Here is a 19,520-nt window from a genome sequence, read left to right on the forward strand (position 1 = left end):
TTAGATTATCTTTCACTCTCTAGCTCAAGTGGACGATTAGGGTTTCGCTCAAAGATGTTGGGCAACTGGTGAGGCACAAATGTGGGTATAAGTTCTCTTAAATAGGCCCCAACCCCAGAGATTTAGGGTTTCATCCCACAACACCAACTCGGCGAGTCGGGTCTCCGACTCTTCGAGTCAGTTCATTAACCCACGTGGCCAACTCGACTCTACTCGACGAGTTGGGGAACTAACTCGTCGAGTCACCCAGTCAACTCATAACTAACATATAAAAATGATGTACCTCGGAGTCAGGATGTTACATTTATTATTTCACTCAAGAATGACTAAGTCAAAACTTAATCAACCATAACCTTAAGTGATTAGGTCCTTAGTGGGTTAAGTGTTCTTACTTAACCCTAATCGTCATTTTATGTGAAACCCTAATCGTCATTTCATGTGAGGTGGTCATTGTTGCAAGTGACTAGGACTTGTGATCGAGTATTGACTCAAGTATCTTCCTGTAGGTGTTTGGAAGTGAGTTGAAGTTGGTAGAGACTTTCGTTGCTATAGTGGTTATCTACGCGCATATTGAGGTGAGTTTTGCCTCACTGCACCCATTGGTGGAAGGCACCAATGACGGCCCACTAGTTTTGGTTATGTGTTAGTAGAGAGATACCCTAGGGACTATATATAGTCAAATAGGATAGACTAAGGACTCTTGATCTAAGCTCACTTTCGTGTTCCTTGTTTAGTTGTGGTTCTAGAGCAGGAGCACATGTCCGGGTGACTATCTCAGCTCTGAATATATACGACCATGCATTCTTTGGATTGTTGATATTTAGTATGTTGCTATGCTGTAGTGAACTGCTAGATTTGCGTTCTGGTTTTGAGTTTTGTTAGATGCCAATTTATGTATCTTTTAGTGTAGTTTTCATTATCATTTAGGATCATATTTTGTAGATCTGCATGTCGTTTATTTAAATAATGTTCAACTCATGTCTTTCGTTAGAACTCCCGTACTGCTCATGTTTTTATGTCAATTTCGGATAGTTCGAGTGGAGCTGTGCTTTGGGAGCAGTTGGATGCGTGTTTGGAGCTTAAAATGGATTTGGAACTAAAGGAGTATGTTGAGGAATGCTTGGAAGATGTTTTGGTCAAGAAACATTTGATTGAATTTGATCACACGAAGATAGAATCTACAATATGAAGTTAAAGGATGTTGCTGGCAGGTTTGACCCCTTGTCAGTATTTCGACCATATCTCATGAATCGTAACTCCGATTGATGCAAATCAAAGAGATATGAAAAGTAGACGAAATTCCGAACGTCTTAGGCAAAACATGCGATCGCAACATAGATACATGCGATCGCATGGAGCCTTTATGCTATCGTAACTTTGGTCGCAACTTGTCTTCGAGGTTTTTTTAGTGCCAAAAATTCATCCAAGAGTAAAAACTTATAACATGTGATCGCAACTTTGCCAAAAAGTGTCTAAATAGCTTCCTGCTTCATTAAAAAGGCCTGTGACACTACTAGAAAAACAGCCTTTTACGACGCTCATTGTGCGTCGTAAAAGGCTCAGACGACGCGCAAATGCGCGTCAAGGAAGGCCCTGTCATAAAGAGAGACGACGCGCTTTTGCACGTCGTCTATAGATGACGCGCATTTACAACGCGCAGTTACGACGTGCGCTTACGACACGCAATGCGTATCAAGGAAGGCCCTGTCATAAAGGAAGACGACACGCATTCGCGTATCGTTACCTTACGACACGCGTGTTAATGACATGCAATGCGTATCAAGAAAGCCCCTGTCAAGAAAGGCCATGTCATAAACGAAGATGACAGACATTTTTGCGTATCATAATTTTAAATGTTTAAAAAAAAATATTATTTATAGATTTACTTATTTTCAAATTAAATTTATATTTAATGTTTCATAGTAGAAAATAAAATATCATATACAAAAAATAGAATCCATTGCATAAATTTAATGTCATACAATTCTATTTCTTACAATATATAAATTTGCATCTAATCTACTATGTACATCGAATTCCAACTAACTAAAGTTGCATCTTGCCTTTCATAATTCTGTAAGACTAATGCTCCAAGCAGCTGATTATATGACTTAGCAAAATTCAACTCCAAGTCTTTACTGCATCTTGATGATAATGCTGCAAGATTTAAATAAAATTCAACTCCAAGTCTTTACTCAATAATCAAAATCCCAAGAGCAACATCCATTGTAGAGGCAAGTTCATTTTCAAAACAAAACATAGTATTTATAATGATAAGGATGTGGAGGGTACACTATAAAAACTCAGACATGGCTATAATGGAGATAACAAGGATAGATATATATACCTTAAACAAATTAGCTTCCAGATCAGATTGAGAGCTGCAAAAAAACTAATATATGTTAAGGTAGTATTTGGAGGATGTAATATGATGACATACATGTTCAGAAGGCTATTATCTATGAGCTTGACCAACACCAAGGGCATTATTGGTAGAAATAATGTTATTATTTGTAGGGTTGATAGGGATAATGTCTCCTCACTTTGTTCATGTACTGAAGCTCCCTGTTGAATATATTATGTTTTTCTATGCATATGGGAACATGGGGAGGCGTCCTATGGGGATAGATTTGTCATTAGACATACCGGTGACTGAACTGAAGGTGAAGACAAAAGCATTTTCATGAAATTTTTTGTTCATATGAATTCCTTCTACATAGGGCAATTAAGCCAACTAACTTGACTAAGTTGACATGGTTTCTAATTGAAACTAGTTTCTAGATGATGAATGGAATATAAATTCAAGTAGTGTTTTGAAGTTTGAACAACAGATATGTTGTTACCTTAACGAGGCCAGGTGGAATTACTAACCATCAACACCAATAGGCCAATGCGGAGCCTTAGCTGCAACATCGAGGTATTGCAGAATTGCTTGCTCTGCCTTAATTATAGATATTGAAAACGCTACACCACAGCACAACACAAAGATATTAGCCACTTTTTTTGCATCAGAAAACAAAATGAACTTAACAAACCTCCCATATCGGTTATGGTTCATATGAGGTGAGATATCGCTTAATCGCTTAACCCGCAAAAAATCCATGTCACAAAATAAAAAAAAATAATAATAAAGAAAAAAAATACCAGGATATCTTCCCTAAAACAACCAATTCTGCAAATATCTAATAACAATGGTAGAACCAATGGTGATCATCTTGCATAATGAAGTGGAGTCGAGGAATTGACATGCCATAAATCGTTTATTTCTGTCTGTTAAAATACAACTAAGCAGCTGATGTGTCAAAAAATTTAAAAACTTATGCCACATCATACACATAAGTCATAGCAGGTTGCATGAACCATTGTCCTATTTTGAAACACCATTGCATATTATGTATAACAACAAACATTATTAATCAGAAAAAATGTGAAACATTGTTGTATAAATAAGTAACTAACCCTAAACAAGAATTAGGAGTCCCTTATAAGTCTTTAGTAGCATACTAATAACTTCCATTCCACCAAGGTTTTTATAACAATTTAGAGGTCACTAGAAATGCATGGAAAATGAAATTCATCATTTACAAGAACCTACTACCATAATACATACCTCAGAAAGAACCATGAGCATCTGATCAATGTACCAAATCTTATCAGGGGAAAGCCTACAAAACTAATCAAGAAATGTTATTGTGTGTATGATACTTTGAAAATGATCAAAATATGCTATAACAATATTACATTCACCAAATTAAAAGATAAAAATGAAACCTTCAACTTACTTTTCTACAATGGAGCAAATTTTTTCAGTAAGATCTCCCTTGAAGTCCTGGTCATTTACATTTAGATAATCAATTAACTCCTTGGTCAAAGGTTTGACATTCGTCTCATTGGATCTGATTTTCATCTTGAGACTGAAACATTTAACAAATCATGAAATTTGATTTAATTAAAACTAAAACATTAAACAAAAATTCATACCTTGTTTAATGGGTGAGAAATCAATTGTTGTTCAAGTTTCTCAATCTGATTTACCAGGTCCACAAACTGAGGTTCTTATATGCCCATATCCTGTCAACAGAAGTCATGTATTTTTGAATTAGTTATGAAAAATAAAAGGTCAGTAAAACGCAAATAAAGTTACCTTGATAGGATTAAGTTTTGGAAGACCTTGAGGAAAATGTTTTTGAAGCTCAGGATTTAAAATTTGAAAAACCTTACCAGTCTTGATATTGCAAATAATGGTATTTCAGATACTATTCCTCTCGAGTTTTGGGGCTTGTGGCCTTCCCGGTTAACATTCCTGAATCTTTCTTCCAACAACATAAAGTGGGAAAGTACCAGATCTGTCATCAATATTTCACAACAATTCAGTGATAGATTTAAGCTCCAACAGCTTTGATGGTCTAATAACTAATGTCTCTTCCACTGTGGCATTACTAAATCTTTCCAGAAACAAATTTTCTGGAGGTAGAAAGTAGCATAAGCTGTCATTGCCATTGCCAATCATATCATTTCTATTAGTTGTCACCTTCAGTAAACTTTAGATGAATACAGTTTATTTTTATAAAAAAATAACATTTTTTGTTTTATTCATTAACTTAATTTACTTAGTTTTCTAGTTATACATGACTGTCTTTCAGCGGAGATGAGTGATGACCTAAACTCTTTGCTATTCAGTGTTTTCATTTTTTATATTACTTTCAAGTTATGATATGTAATTACTTTTGCACCAAACTTAGTATATACTCATATGCACTCGTCATTAGCCCAACATTGCAACATGCATCTCATGATTTCTTTTATGTTGGATCACATTGAAAAGAACAGAAATAAATATTCTTAGCTAAAGATTACTTTATAATAAAATCCAATAACACAAGTGAAGGAATGTAGTGGTAAACAAAGAAGTATGAGTTGAAAGTTTGGAAATGGAAGTTAACCTCTACTGTTCTTTTAGCTAAATCAAATTCATTTTTCAAATTCTCAACATTTGTACGCTTGACAACTAGCATCTTAATCACACATCTAGTATTATAAATAGAAAATCGTTATTAAAAGATGGATATGATAAATAAAATATTAGAAAGAGGTTAAAAGCTATCTCCATATTAGGTGAACATGAAAGGTATGTTCAAGCACATTTGGCAGCCATCTACCAAATGAGTAAGAATCAAAATTAAAAAAGAAGAAAAAACTCAACTGTGAAAAGGAGACAGACCCATGACAACTCTAAGATTCTTTTGAGCATTTATACAAACACATTGTGTGCATATCCATGTTCCACATAATCATATAAAAAGTTTACACTAACATCGGTCCATGTGGTTAGAAATTAATGAATTACAATCCACATACAAAAAATTAATTTTTCCGTTTCAGTTGATGGATGAATCTCACTGACACTCAAAAATTGCTTTGATAACAAAATTTATGAAAACATGAACCTGTAAAAAGATGTATCGATGAAAGAGATGAGAATAACACCTCAAAATTTGGTACAGTTCACACAAGTCAGCCAGCAAGTGATTATAAAAATTGATTTTAGGGATGCCATTCATCAAAATACTTGCTCTATAAATGAAAAAACCCTAATATTAGAGAGAGAGAGAGAGAGAGAGAGAGAGAGATCACGAAGAATCAAAACAGGACCTGAATGTTCAAGTTGTTAGCTCAACCCGTCTTTTTCCATCCTCGTCCCAGTTTAGAGAGATGTGCTTGATATTTCACAAGAATATAGGGTTAGAAAACCTTGGACAGCCTAATTCGATTGTGGACTTGATTTTTTTTTTCTAATAGAATCGCACAATAGGGATGTGAATGAGTGTCTGGTGGAAGCTCTCCAATCTTCGTTCCCTTAATTTTATCGTCATCTTTGTGTGTGTGAAGATCTGAAAAAAGAAAAGTAGAAAGAAGGAGAACAAGGCGGGGTTTTCGAATTTTCGGGGATTTCGTTTCCATCTTAGCTATTAAAGGTCGGAAAACACATGTTTCATCGATTTTTGCATCTAGGTTAGAACGAAGAAGGAAGTGTGGGGAGCAAAAAACCCTAAAAAAAGGGGGTGAACGAATTAACTGGAGATCGATTAACATCTAGAAAGAGATCATTAGCTAATAAAACCAATGAAGCCTTGTTATACGATGAACTTGGAATGATTGAAATAGAAGAGGGTAGTGATGCATAAAAGAAAATCCCCAAATTTAATAGTAAATATGCATCCAATCGGACGAACTGATACATTATCGGAATCATCTCTATCTCTCTCTCTCTCTCCCATTTGTTGTGGTTAATGGGAGAGAGAGAGAGAAAGAGAGAGAGAGATTTGTTATAGATAGGGCGGAGGTGGTGAATGAGATGTTTGGTGATACTGATAAGAAGGAGATCGAGTAGAGATCCGATGAACGAGATGTTTGATGATACTGAAGATGAAGATGAAGGACCTAGGGCTTTTTCTTGCTAAGTAGAGGAGGTGGGGGGATTAATTTTGGGATTCAATAGGTGGGGGGATTAATTTTGGGATTCGATAGGCGGGGGTAATTTTCGTCGATTTCATTTCCCGCCTAAAACGCGTGTTTCACTTAAAATTATAAAGCGACACATTCACATGACGCACATTTTATGAAAGGTGCCCTCCGCATTTCTTTTTTTTTTTTTATCTTTTCTGACACTAATTTTAGGGCGCGCAAAAATGCGTGCCCTCTATCCTTCAAATTTTGCAAAACTGACATTATCTTTTAGGGCACTTACAAATGCACGTCGTCTATCAGCAAGTGTCATTGTTTGCGCGTCATTAAAGGGCTATTTTCTTGTAGTGTGACGCGATTATTTTCAAACCTGGGATCGCAACCTCAATACATGCGATCACAGGTTATCCGTTTCTTGTTCCGGAAGCTTCCAACTTGAGTATAAATACACCCTCATTGTAACACCTAGTTCTTGTTTAACTATTTTGAAATAGGCTCTTTTTGATGTGAAGAATTATTTATATAATTTGAGATTAACTATTTAGATATGATGAATACAATTAATAATTTTAAGGCATTATAAAGACGTAGTGAGGAGACGAATTAATCTTATTAAATAATGAGATATATTAAACATATTATTAAGGTTTAATGGTTAATAATAATATTATTAATAATGATAATCGAAATAAATTAATTAAGGATATTTAAGTCTATGGATCAATCTGTAATTTAAGAAAACTTATACTGAATAGAAATGAAGGATTAGGGGTGTAATTTGTGCATGACTGAAAATTAAGGGATTAATCATGCTGTTTCTGGAAACTTGGCCATATGTTGCCTCATTTCCCGACAATGTACAGGAGCCCTTCTTCCCCCATTTTGTTTATATATGCCTCAGGTCCTCCATAAAAGAAGAAAACCTGCAATGATTCACGAAAAAGGATACCGGTTATTGTCCATGAAAACACTCCCCTCTGTCATTTCATACTGGAACCAAATAGAGAAAGAAGGTGGATGCGATTAGAAGAGATAGACGTTAGAGAGGATGAAGTTATGGATCTTTAGCTATTTTTGCATCATTTCCAGTTCGAGTGGGAGGGAAGGGGTTCAATCAATTGTAGGAGGTTGAGAAAGCTAACGTCAATGCTCCCAGCTTTATCTTCGTCCATTTGATTCAAGAAGATTGTATTTTCCCAGTGAAGCTTATAAGTTGTTTTCAGTTTGTTACTCTCCGACAACTTCGTGAGTGAGGTTTTTCGGCGAAACCTCAGTTGGTTTCCGCACGCAAGGAAGCGACATTGAGGCCTCTGTGTTTTTGCTTTAGCTAAGATAGGCAGGTCAGAGACTAATATGAAACTCTATTCTCAGTTGTTGCTTCTCTAACGTAGCTGGGGTATACTTCCAGTGATATTAAGCATGTGCGTCTGTCACACCCAAAAACCATTAACGGCGGAAACGTTCTGGGGCGGAGGACGTCATGTACAATAACACAACAATGAAAAGTAGTAAACAAGCAACAACATCATCCATTGCATTAATAATATAATTTTAATACAAGTGTGTTCTGTCAAATTATAATAGAGACTAAAGTATAATCAAAATGAAAGATGAGTCTTGATCGAGCTCCATATTCACTAAACCTTGCATCGGTACCTGTCTATCGTTGACCTGAGGATACAAGGTATTTTGAAAGGGAGTATCAGCTTTAAAGCTGGTGAGATCATAAGTATTAATGTGTACTAATTTGTAAAACTTGTAATGAAAGACTTGAAATTGTTTTGAAAGGAAGCTCGTATAAGTATGAAAATGTTTGTAGAACAACTGTAAACATTTGAAAAACCCTAGAAATCCCTATGATTCCTACTATTATAAAAGGGAGTCTTCTACCAAAACCTAACTGCTCTGAATGTAGCCTTCTACCAAGACCTAACTGCTCTGAATGTAGCCTTCTACCAAGACCTAACTGCTCTGAATGTAGCCTTCTACCAAGAACTAACTACTCTGAATGTAGCCTTCTATCAAGACCTAACTGTTCTGAATGTAGCCTTCTACCAAGACCTAAGTCCTCTGAATGTAGCCTTCTACCAAGACCCGACTGTGTTACTATTATTATTATTATAAGAAATTGTATCCTTTGGTACTAGGATACTCAAATATAATTCACCTCATCGGTTATGTAAATGAGTCACAAGATAAAGGTAATAATATAAATAACCTAAGTATTATCCTTTGGTACTAGGGTAACTAACAATGTTAACTTAACACATCCGTAGATGTACATTTACCTCTTTTGCTAATAGATGGGTGTAGGAATAGTTAATCCCTTAAAGTATACCTATAAAGGTATCAACCGTAGGCATCCGTAGATGTTCATTATCCTCTGTAGCTAACCGTGGCTATAGGAATGGTTAGTCCCAAAAAGTATCCTTTGGTACTAGGATATTAAATCCAATCTATCTCGTCGATTATGTGATTGTATCACAAGGTAAAGATAAGAATGAGGATTATATAACAAAATATATACATATAAAATGTAATGATAACTCGTCATATATTATCTATGTAAACGTACTCATGTAAATGTAATCATGTAAATGTACTCATGTAAATGTATAGTAATGTGCTGTAATGTTCTCTGTATGCTAGCTGTAACGTGTGTTCTCTCTCTATCTAGCTAGTATTGAATCATGAATGAACTGACTCATTGTATGATATCGTGTTCTAATAATAGTTCTAGTATCTTCCTAAACTACCCAAATGGTAGCTTACTAGTAATGTAACTTGTACGTATGAACATGGAATTATATCCTTGCTACCCAAGGGTACTGAATGAACTGGAAGAACCTTTATGACTATATATGTACACATGATCTATAACTAATATTTGAACGACCTTCGGACGGGTACCCGATATCCCACCAGACCACATCTCAAGCGCAAAAAGGAAATGAGGCGGATAGGCCTTCCTAAGCCTTTTAAACATTGCTTATATAACTATAGATACATAGACATGCAATTGATAATATAAAAGTATAAAATAAGTTTTATAAAAGCATTTGATATGTAAAAGAGTTTTTAAGACAATTTGAAGTAAAACAGTTTGGTAAAACAGTTTGAAAGTAAGAGATTCACTTGTGTATAGTTATTAATCACATGTGATTGAGATAATAACTATCGTAACTTTACTTGTATCCCCCCATTCGAGTATTTATAAACATTTGAAAACATTTAAAAGGTTAATTTAGGGGTATGAACTCACCTGTAGTGAGTGGTACAGATGAACTGAAGAGGTAGGATGGCTAGGTTTCAAGTGAAGTCTTGAACACACTCTATGATCCTAGTTAACATATAATATAACATATATGTATACCATTAGTATTTAAACAACTAATAAACAAAGTTAAGACACTCTAGGACATGCTAAACACCTTATACAAGTGTTATAAGTCTCATTGCATCTAAGTGTTGTAGGGAAAGGCTAGTGTGTTTGGGGTTCAAGGGTAAACTCCTTTGGAGTTTACGGTTTTTGATGACCATTACCAAGGAGTTTACGGTAGTAAAATCAAGGGTTTATGGTCGTAAACTCTACACTTTATGACCATATGTTGTTTTGAAGTTTTACAAGTCCTTTGAAGCATTTCTACATGGTGGTTATGCCTTTGGAAGGATCTAGGGCACCATTTCACTCCTTAATGGAGTTTACAGTCCCTTTTCCATTTTTCTTTGAGTTTACTACCTTAAACTCATGAGTTTACTACCTTAAACTCATGAGTTTACTACCTTAAACTCATGATTTTACTACCTTAAACTCAAGTTTATGATGTTTGGGAGTTTTCAAGTCGTTAGCTCAATCATGGTAATAATCTAGGTTAGATTTAGACATAAGGAAGAACCATGGGACATTTATGGGACTTTTATACACCTTTTGGGGTGTCTACGGTTTTGGGACATCCCCAAACCGTAAAAACATAAAAATGTAAGGTTTTGGTGCTTTTTGTGTGATAAACTCATCAAGGATGAATGTAGATAAGTCCCTAAGGCATTGTGAAGCATCTAGGCACCCTAACACACCATTTTGGCCCTATTCTTGGTGTTTATGGTTTTGGGACCTCCAAAACCATGAACACCTTTATCTTGGTGTTCTTGGGACTTTTCTTTGAAACTAACAAGTAATACAAGCTTAATAAGACTCAGGGATGGAAGTACTTACTATAAGGATGCTTGAATTGAGCTAAAAGTCCAAGAACACTTAGTGTGTGTTCTTGGTGTTCTTGGTGATTTTGGAAATCTAATCAAAACACAAAAATGAATGGATAAAAAGATGTACAATCACTAGATTAAGTGTTATATCAACTTGGAATGGCTAGAACACTTACAGGTTTGAAGATCTTTAATTAAATCTTGGATGATACTTGAGAGTGTTTTTGAGTTTACTCTTTTTGAGTTTGGGGAGTAAACACAAAATGACTAGTTTTTGGGGAGTAAACTCATGCTTATGCATGATTTCACGATTTTCGGAAGAATTTTCGGCCCAAACATAAAAGTTTGGCTGTGAACTTCTAAGACACGAGGTATTCGCGGTTTAGAAATTTCAAGTCTCGAGACGGCCCATCCGTATCTCAACGAACCTTCACTAATGGGCGACAACGTTGCTTCGTCCGCTTGACCTCTCGGTTGAGGGTCACTACGGTTCTAATATGAAGGAGAGGGTCTCGTTAATCTCAATCTCGTCGGGTGGACTTACGAGCGTCCGAACGGAAAGGTACGGTTTCAAGCTCGAGGCGCAAACGGTAAAATGTACGTTACTAAGTTCGTGGAGTAGGTCTAGTTTGGGAGGTACAGGACCGATTCTGGTAAGAATCTCAGGGGTCCTAACTATCTTGGATTAAGCTTTTCATGTGATACGAAGCGTATTAAGCCATTCCCAGAGTGAGTTTTCCTAAAGAACTTGGTCTCTCACTTGGAATTTCCACGGTTTCTTTTTCTTTCTTAACTTCCCAATCAAAGGCCACCCTCTGCTGGGTCAAAGTTGTACGGGTTTCTGTAATATGCGAGGAGTTATGGATGAACTATGATAGTAGGTCTATAAGACCTAGAATTTGGCAAATTTCTGTTGGTGTTGAATCATAAAAGTGACCCTCTTGAACTCAACTACCGCAACCTTCTCTCTACTACCGCAACGGTTCAGTACCCGCAGCCAATCCAACACCCGGAGTCAATTCTGTAACTGCAACCACAACCAGTCTTTTGCTACCGCAGTCTACTAGAATACTTTTACATGTCTATTATGTAATTCACTCTATTATCCTGTATTCCTTGCACGGCTGCTTATAGATTCTTAGTCTAGTTCAGAATCTCGATAAATAGAGACTCATTCTCTTGTATCGAATACACTTCTTACCACTTACTAATAACTTATGAACTTATTCTGAATATATTTCTCTAAGTTATCTTCTTCATTTATCTATCTTTATACTCTTCTTACTCTCAACTGTTACTTAAACATATCTGAATATAACCTCTCTCCGGAGCAAGTCTGTAAGACTTAATCACTAAGTTTGATCTTCCTTATTAACTTGGAGTGAATGCATTCCTTGTTACGAATCAGCTTAAGTGTATTCTTGATATAACAATTGTTGTCATTTCTATTTCTTTAAATTCCGCAACTAACTCCCTAACTCTAACTATATTATTGTTGAGCTTTTAGATCCTTGGAGATTAACTCTATTCCGCAACATACTTGTTCTAACTTTTGTTCAAGTGTGTCTCCAAAGTTTTTCTCTCAACAATTGGTATCAGAGCCAAAGTGGTTGCTTTTTGAATATCAGAACTTTGATTTTTCAAAGGGCCTTCTATACCACTAAAGCTCATTTCTTAAAAAAAACAAAAAAAACTTCAAATGGCACAATCGTTATCTCTGAATGTCTCCAACAGTGTTGGTGGTTCTAATCGAGCCCCAATACTGGTTGCAAATGAATATCATCACTGGTTACAAAGAATGGAGAGGTATTTAAGAAAACTGGGAAGAGATGTATGGCGATCCGTAGAAGAAGGACCAGATGTTCCAATTCTTACGCCAGTCCAAACTGACGACACTGCAACCAGGCTAGGAGGAGGTCAACCAGCAATGAACTATCCTACCAAGGATGACCTCGATAAGATGGAAAATGATGCTGTTTCTTTTTATGAAATCTCCTGCGGAGTTGCTCCTGACAACTTCGATATCATCATAAATTGCAAATCAGCAAAAGAAATCTGGGATGTTCTCAAGAATCTTTTTGAAGGCATAGAACAAGCACAAGACTAGAAGCTCACTACCGCACTCAATGAGTTCAACAACTTCAAAGCTCATACTGGTGAAAGTTTGGAAGACTCCTTCAAGAGGTTCAACCTAATTTTCACCAAATTATCCAATGTGGGCACCGTCTGCAGTAACCATGAAACCAATCTTCAGTTTGTTAATGGTTTGGGAAGACATTGGACTACAGCCAAAATGATAGTCCAAGGCGATAGAAAGATTCACTCTTTGTCTCTTTACAAGCTCTATGGAGAGCTTCAAGCACAAGAATCAACCGTGCTCAAGGATTGTGTTGACTTCGGAGGACTACTTGCTCTCATAGCACAAACTCCACCGCAGTCACCTTAATCTACTTCTTATGACGCTCCACCATAGTCATACGAGGCTAATTCAGAATACGACGATGAAGAAGAATTTCAGAAGGCTATTTCTCTTGTTAGCCAACAGTTCAATCGTATTCCACCTCCTTCTTTCTGCAAAAACCAGCAGTTCAACAAACCTCCATTCAACTGTAACTTCGGTTCTCAAAACAATCACTCTCGTTATCCCAAAAGTTCTCATCCACCACCGCAGTCTCAAATCAATCAACCAAAGGAGGTACCGCAGTCTCCTCAGACCAATGACTCTGGTACTCCACCAGAAGATAAGAATGATGTTGTGATTTGTCACAAATGCAACAAAGAAAACCACTTCGCAAGAGATTGTAAGGCCAATGTAATCAGAGATAGAGCATTCTACCTTAGAATGGCTCGAGAGTTAGAAGAAAAGGAAAAAGCAAGGGCACCTGTGGCCCATGTAAAAAGAGACCATCAAGTGTGGTCATCCAGAGATGAAGAAGAGGCCATTAGCAGCGTCAAAGAAAAGGGGAAAATCTGCTTGCTGGCCACTATGGATGATGATGAATCTTCAATGTTGAACAAGAACTACTGATACATGGCTAAAGATGGAACTTTGAGCATCGTCGAACAGGTAAAACTCATGATCCAAACTCTAAATTATAGCATGCATGACTGGTAGCCCTATATAGACAATCTTAATGACACTTGTGTTGCCATCCTTACAGACTATAATAAAGCCTTTGATGAGAAGAACATCGCATCCTAAGAGATGTTTCGTGTGAGAGGATGCCTGGATAACAAAAGATTTAAGATGGCTATGTTAGAAAAGGATCTAGAGTTGGAAAAAGATGCTAGAATGTTAAGTGAAACCCAATTAGAAATAGCTTTAAACCAGAGAGATTTAGCTCAGAGAGAAATTGTACGATTAAATCTCCTAATTGAAAAACTTTTTAATGAAAGTGAAGCTATTGAAAATTTGGTGAACAATGGAACTGTGGACAATACTTACAACTAGGGTTGGTTAAATGGATATCCTACCACAATCGATTCCTCACCCGGTTTAACAAAGACAGACTGTATGTCCCTCCGGATAGAGAATTTCATTTCCCTGTCAATCATAAGACTTTTCCTGAAGATATTAAAACTCACTTCGGTAGACTGCACAATTTAAGCAATAATTGTGTCATTGAGGAAATTGTGCCCGAGGTTTCGGGTCACACATGTGATCAAATCCCGATATGTGGCACCATCTATCCAAAATATCAAACCTCATCCGTAGTTGATGAAGAGATTGTTGTCGGAAGTCCGGAAGTCTCAAAAGACCTTCCATCATTGTCCTTAGACCGCAGTGTCTCACACTGTATTCAAATGTCCAACAAGTGTTCAAACGAAGTCCCATCCAAGACTTACTCAGTGGTTGTTAAGTCATCCCTATCACAGTCATCAGTTCAAGGGAATGTAATCCTTCATCCAATCTTTCATGAGTTGCCCATAGAACATTTTGAAGTAGGGCAATGCTCTCAGGTCCTTGAATCTTCAAGTTCAGATGAATCAAGCCCACATTTTCAAAATCATTCAAAGAATTCCAGGAAACCGCAGTTGAACAACAATGACTGTGGTTCTCCAAAATCATTGGCAAAAAAGGATTTCAAAGAGGAAATCAGATCTCGTGACATAAAAAGACAAAATTTTTCAAAAAACAAAAAACATATCAGATTTCCAAAATCTAAGAGTCCTGAAAAATTTGTCTTCACACACTATCTTTCAAGAAACTCTTCTATCAAGAAAGTCATCAAAAAGGAATGTTCAGTTTCAAAAGTCATTCCTAGCGTTTCTGACAAAACCCAAAAATGTGTCAAGTCTTTTCGAAGCCATGTTTTTCAAGTCTATTCCTCAGACAACCCCAAATGGAAAGTTATTTTATCCACCCCACAACCTTTAAAGTCACATCAAAATTTCAACAAATGGAAGGGTGTTTTACCAAATCCACCAAAGAGGAACTTTTAACGTGCTAAACCTTTTTCAAAAAAAAAATTTTCAGAAAACAAAAAGCACACATGTCAGAAATCACCCACCTCGGACCGGTAACAAGTCCAATTCACTCTATAAACCGCTGACCAAGCACAGTGTCAAATCAAATGATAAAATCCCTTTGTGTAAATATCAGTGCAGTTGTCAAAAGATTTTATCTCATTTCGAATCAAGTCAGAATAAAAAACCTCGTCCTTTTTCAAAACCTCACAACACTCCAAATCTGAACAAACACCCCGGACTAGGATCACAAATTGACAAGAGACCCATCACTGAAACCTTGGACCATGCATCATTTTCTAGAAATTCACCAATTTCCCCAGGCTCCAAGCTAGTTTTGATGCCTAAACTAACCGTGTAATTGTCAGGCTTTGTGCAAGGAGGATCAAGAAGAAGAGTGGTTAATAGACAGTGCCTGCTCCTTGCACATGACCGGAAGGTTAAAGTACCGTCGGGATTTCAGGCCTATTTGCAATGGTGGAAATGTCACGTTTGGTAACAATGCCAACGGTGTCATCCGAGGTTACAGTGTTCTCACTACCAGTAACTTCTCTATTTAGAAGGTTGCTTATGTAGAAAGCCTTAAACACAATCTCATTAGTGTTGGCCAACTATGTAGAGCAGGACATAGAGTTGAGTTTGATGATCAATTTTGTTACGTGATGACTGGTGATAGGAGCTCATGCCTAATCAAATCTCAATCCAAAGGTACCGTGTACCTTTTGGATGTCTCTCTCATCATTGGAAGACCGCAGCTATGTTTCCTATCCAAAGCCATATCTGAAGTAAGCTGGCTATGGCACCGCAAGCTAGCTCATTTCAACTTCCGGTACATCAACAATTTAGTCACTGGAGAACTTGTTTGTGGTCTCCCCATCCTCAAATTCAGCAACGATACTCTTTGTCCAGATTGTGAATGCGGCAAACAATCCAAAGCGAGTCACCCTCAGATAATGGACTCTTCCATTTCTGAACCACTGGAACTACTACACATTGATCTCTGCGGTCCTTCAACCATAGCCAGTCTCTACCACAAGAAGTACATACTGGTTATTGTTGATGACTATACACGCTTCACTTGGGTCTTCTTTCTCAGACTCAAATCAGAGACACCGCAGATCTTTATCAACTTCATAAAAGAAATCGAATTGTAGATCAAGCTCCCAGTCAGACGCATCCGCAGCGATAATGGAACCGAGTTCACCAATCGTCTTCTCAATAGTTTCTTGGTGTCCAAGGGTATTTCTCACAACTTCTCAGCACCCTACACACCGCAATAAAATGGTGTAGTTGAAAGAAGGAACTGCACTCTAGTTGAGGCTGCCAGATCTATGCTTAACTTCGCCCACCTTCCTCTCTACTTTTGGGCTGAAGCAGTAGCAACTGCATGCTTTGTCCAAAATCGAAGCATTGTGTGTAAATGTCTAAAAAAAACACCTAATGAAGGCCTCAACAACCGCAAACCAAATGTTCGCTTCTTTCATGTCTTTGGGTGTAGATGCTTTGTGATCAACAACAGAGACCAACTCAACAAATTTGCACCAAAGTCTGATGAAGGCATCTTCCTTGGTTACTCCACTAACAAGGTTGCTTATCGAGTGCTCATCAGGCATACAAGGCTTATCATCAAAAGGTTTGACGTGAAATTTGATGATTCACACATCCGTAACGCCCCTCCATCCAATGAAACTACCGCAATTATGGAATGTGATATTCCTGCTTCTTCAGGTCCATTAAATGTAGTTGAAGTCAACTATGAAGATCTCTTCGATCCTGTTGAAACAGCGTAATTATCCAAAATTCTTGTGTCACCCACAGCTCAACAACAACATGCTGATGTTTCTGGACCACCTCTTTCTGAAGTAGTATCACTTAATACTTCCACCTCTCCGGTTGAGGGGGAAAGCTCTACTCCGGATCTAGCCACAACCGTCGAGGTTCCAGTACTTGATGTTGTTCAGATTCCTGGCCGCAGAGAAGTCTTACCATTAAACGTATCTTCGGATTTGGATGATGAACTCACAGAGAATATAGATACTAGAACTGATCCAAGGATTGTCACTCTCCCATCTGCAGTCCAGGGGGAACCTTCTCAGATTCCATAGGAACTCCCATCCGCAATCCAGGGGGAACCTCTCCCAAATGCTCAGGGTAATTCAATTCTCGTCCCCACAATCCAAGATGACTCAGCTGGTTGTTCTCAAATCCAGGGGAACTGCCTTCTCCTACTGCAAATTCTCCTAACATTCAAGATATCCCCTCCACCGCATCTGTTGATCATCTGCAGCCCCTTCTACATGTATGGACGAAGGACCACCCACCAGGTCAAATCATCGGCAACCCATCCTCAGGTATTCAGGCTCAATCCTCCAAAGATTTATCTGATCATTGCCACTATGCAGCTTTTATGTCCTCGGTAGAGCCCAGATCAATCAAAGAAGCATTGCTTGAACCTAATTGGATAGCTGCAATGCAAGAAGAGCTTGAAGAATTTCAAAGAAACGAAGTTTGGCAGCTCATACCGAAGCCATGTGGCCATTCCATTGTTGGCACTAGATGGGTGTTCAAAAACAAGCTGGATGAATCTGGTGCGGTAGTCAGAAATAAAGCAAGGTTAGTTGCAAAGGGCTATAGTCAACTTAAAGGTATTAACTACGATGAAACGTATGCTCCGGTGGCACACATGGAAGCTATCCGGATCTTCCTGGCATATGCAACCCACAAGAACGTCAAAGTACACAAGATGGATGTTAAAAGTGCTTTTCTCAATGGGGAACTAAAAGAGGAGGTTTATCTTCAGCAACCTCCGGGCTTTGAAAATGTTGAATTCCCTGACCACTGCTATAAACTTGAAAAAGCAGTCTACGGTCTAAAGCAAGCCCCAAGAGCATGGTATTAGACGCTTTCTGAATTTCTTGTCTCATCCGGGTACAAAAGAGGAGTGATTGATCCCACATTATTCAGAAAAGAAAATGGTGACCACCTTATGATGGTACAAATATATGTGGATGATATCATCTTCGGATCGACTGATCAAGGCATGGTGGATGAATTTGCTAAGCTCATGACCAACAATTTCAAAATGAGCATGAATAGAGAGATTAACTTCTTTCTAGGTATTCAAGTGAAACAAGTACCACAAGGCATATTCATTCATCAAGAGAAGTACACCACCGAACTGTTAAAGAATTATTCTATGGACAATTGTTTATCTGCTAAGGTCCCCATGGCCTTCGATTATAAGATCTCTGCTGATCCCTCAGGTGAATCTGTGGATCACAAGACTTATAGAGGCATCATAGGCTCTTTGATGTACCTCACAGCAAACAGACCAGGCATTGTCTTTGCAACTGGTGTATGTGCAAGGTATCAAGCTGATCCTAATGTATCCTATATGACCGTAGCCAAACAGATACTCCGGTACTTAAAAGGAAGCAAATCTCTCGGTCTATGGTACCCCGCAAGCAATGACTTCAGCCTGCAAGCCTTCACAGATGCGGATCATGCCAGATGCAAGCTCGATCGAAAAATCACTTCCGGTGGCTGTCAATTTTTGGGTGAACGTCTGGTCAGTTGGTCTTCAAGGAAACAAAGTTGTGTCTCTCTATCAACTGCAGAAGCATAGTATATGGCCGCAGCCAACTGTTGCTCTAAAGTCCTTTGGATGAAAACTCAACTAATGGACTACGGGTATAAAATGTTGCGGATACCGATCTATTGTGACTCTGAAAGTGCTATTGCTATTTCTTACAATCCAATTCAGCACTCTAAGACCAAACACATCGAACTAAGGTATCATTTCATCAAAGACCACATCTTGAAAGGTAATATCGAACTCATCTTTGCTCCCTCTAATGAAGAGATTGCTGATGTGTTCACAAAAGCACTCGACTCCACAAAGCTTAACACCTTCCTACAAATGTTGGGAATGATGAATCCAGACCCACAATTCTTTTTGAATTGTTAGCTACCGCAGACCTTTCTTGGTCTCCATTGTGGTTCTAAATAAGCATTACATATGATAGATGGTTTTGGTACCGAAGTCTAGGTACCGCAAACATATATCATACGTAGTTCTCATGGGTCTTTATGGTTTGTTATTTTCTAACCTTTGCATAAGTGCTTCTCTCAGTTTCTCACTACAGTCTTTACTTTGTTCATCCGTGATGACGTTTCCAACCGCAATGAAGTTTCTTATCCGCAATGACGTTTCCAACCATAGTCATCAAATGTTTTATCAACCCTTGTCCCTTTGTGTGCTATTTAATGATCCCTCATTAAATAAAATAAAACATTCCCCTTTAGAAACTGTCACCTTCCCTTTCTGAATAAACCCTTTTGTTAGACCTATTTTTGGGATGATGACAAAAAGAACGTTTTTCCAA

The sequence above is a fragment of the Lactuca serriola genome, chromosome 6, assembly GCF_051521515.1.
Source record: "Lactuca serriola cultivar US96UC23 chromosome 6, Lser_US96UC23_V15, whole genome shotgun sequence".
NCBI lineage: Eukaryota > Viridiplantae > Streptophyta > Magnoliopsida > Asterales > Asteraceae > Lactuca > Lactuca serriola.